This window comes from Halyomorpha halys, unplaced genomic scaffold (assembly GCF_000696795.3).
Source record: "Halyomorpha halys isolate HHAL.00 unplaced genomic scaffold, Hhal_1.1 Scaffold3847.1, whole genome shotgun sequence".
NCBI classification, from domain to species: Eukaryota; Metazoa; Arthropoda; class Insecta; order Hemiptera; family Pentatomidae; genus Halyomorpha; species Halyomorpha halys.
In genome coordinates, this window is record NW_027104926.1 from 23,895 (window position 1) to 26,843 (window position 2,949).

Genomic DNA, 2,949 nt, shown 5'->3' on the forward strand with positions numbered 1-2,949 from the left:
TGTCTATTTTATAAATATTAATATTTATTATAAATATTCTCTCGAACTCGCCGATGTACATGACAAAGTAAGCTCAATGACCCACCAAATTAGAAAATGTTTTTTTAATTTGATACTTATCTTATAATGCCACTCTGGCAAACCAAGATCAATATTTGCCTGCATATATACATCCATTTTTATTGTATATATTTAATTTGTTTATGTTTGTTTTTCTAGGTCAGAAAAAAAAATAATCTAATTTGGTATCGGCGCATTCTTTCGATTTTCATTCGTTTTAATTTGAAAAAAAAAATGGGTGTGAATGAAGAATCGGTTACCGACATCGATAGGGTTCGGACACTGGAGCGCAAGCCGCAACGCGTTAGGCGAGGTCTCCGCAAATTAAGCTCTCTCGCACTCGTCACCGCAACGGACGATGACGCGTTCATTAATTTCGAAGTTGATTATGACGAGTGCAGAACCCTTTGGGCCGAATTGAAGTCAATTTGGGATGAACTGGATTTCGCGTACGCGTCGCGGAGGGTTTCCGCGATACCATCCGATTGGGAGACGGACTACGACGAGATTCGGAACGAACTGCGACAAGCCGAGGTGAGGTAACGCCTGATTAGGGCTCAACGCGATTCCACCACTCAGGGGGCCAAGCCGGGATTTGCCGCTCCGACGTACCAGTCCCAACTGCCAAACATTCAAATCCCGACCGAGCGGGTCCCGGTGTAAACAGTGGGTCAAGAGAGTCTCTGCGATGCATTGCTCGATTTTTTGTAATCATGGACCGATATATCACAACCGAGAGTTTGGGTGGTACTGAACAGTAGTTGCAGTAAATGCATCTATACATTTTGAAAGCGGGAGTACACATCCCCCCACTCTTTACCTGACCCCAAGGAATCAGATGCATGTGGAAAAATTGTAAGCATTTTACATACGCAGCATACATAATGAATTCTAACTTTGGAGGGAATGGTTTAATTAGTAGGACACTAGGAGGAAACACTCCTTGGAGGTGTCAGGTCGGGAGGGTCCAGGTCGGACAGAAATTCCATGAGGTCCACTACTTCCGTTTGATCAGGTAGGACCTGGAATTCAAAATAAAAAATAAATAATCAAATAGGAAGCAATGATTATTTAAAACAAAATTGCTCCTGATTAGGAATTGATTAAAATTAAATATGAAACGGTGGATGATGATAGAAATTATAAGAATAAGAATAATACATATGATTTGTGATGCTTTCATTTCATTCCGAAATAAGTAAAGAGTTTTAATTTTCTTTTCTAAAATGCAGTGAATGCTTCATAAGCTGAAATGAGGTTGATTTATCTTTGAGCTATCAAATTTTCAAGGTATTGGATTTTTGTTTAAATATTAAGTTCATAGAAAATGTAAATAGATTTGCTTGTTTCACTGATCACTGTCAATTGATGCCAAAGTACTATTGTAAAATAATAGGAATATGTTTTGTTTCAGAACCAGCTTTAAAAATACTTAAGAAACATGCATACCTTGTATCAAAACTAATAGATTCTTTCACCTCATGAATTTTTATGGACTCTATTGATTCTATATTTTCATGATAAAGTAATTATTTGTAAATAAAGGTTCACAAATGGATCAATTTATCTGGATCAACCTCTTTTCTCTAGGTAAAATTTTGAACACTTTCAGAAGGCATGACTTTCTTTTAAAAAATATGAATACTTCTATTAATTAATGTTTACAATATTGGAAATAGTTTGAATGATTTTTTAGAGCTGAAAAATCAAACAAGAATTTATAAACTTGACTCTTTATTCACAAATAAAGTTTTTTAGTCAGCCAGTTGAAGAATTTTTTCACTAAGCTATCTGGTTGCAAATAATGTGATATTGCAGATCGGTTTCCTTTGGAGGCGAACAAATAAGAAACATTTTAAGTGAAGGCAAAATATTATTGAATTTAACTAAAGAGGAAATTGAAGATGATAAAGATAGCAAAAAGTAAGATGGTGGAAATGATGGAATCCCATGCCAGGACCTAATGCTGTCTTAGCACTTAACCATCAAAGTGCAGAAACAAGTCAAAAATATTCAAGTTTCCGAAATTGAGAGATGGGGCAGCTCAAAAAAGAATGTAAAAGTTAAAACAACCAAAAATGTGTTTTAGTGTAAGTTATAATATTACTCTATATATAATTGTGTCGATTTCCATTTCAGCTCAGGCTACAGACTAATGATACTGTCCAATCAGTTTGATTTTTAATTCAAAATATTTCTAAGTAACAAAACTGTATATAAATAATTGATTGTTACCTCCTCATGGCCTTGCAATTCTCTGAAGGGCTTCCAGTTGGCAGCAGCTTCTAGCAATACTTCTTCCACTTCTGAAGTGTAGAGCGTATTGAGGATGCCACACATGTACTGGTCAACCTCAAGTACTTCCAGTTGGGCAGGTTTACTGAAATATTTTTTATATTACAACAGTACACTTTGAAAACCATACTTATTTGCAATACTTTAGAATAAGCAATAAGGTATTTAAATTAAAGATTTTAAGCGCTCCTTAATTTTTAATGTAGATTATGGTTGGAATACTTAATACTCTAGATAAATAATCATTTATTTATTTTAATTTTAGTAAAAACGCTCCTAACCTTTCTTAACAAGTCATAACATCATGGTTAGAGTTTACAGTCATTAAACAACTCATAAACATATACAATGTTATCATATCACAATACATTGATTAACTACTTCACCATTCTCTGTCCTCTTTGCTGATGGATTGTTGAATTGCAGTTTTCAGATTATTGTTTAATACAACAATTTTTTTTTTTATGTTGACTAACTATTTAATGATTTAGTACAGAAATAATAATTATTTCAATTATTTATTTACAGAACAAAGTAATTAAATTGTTGATTAATGTTCAATAGAGTTTATACTTGATAAATAGATATAAAAAT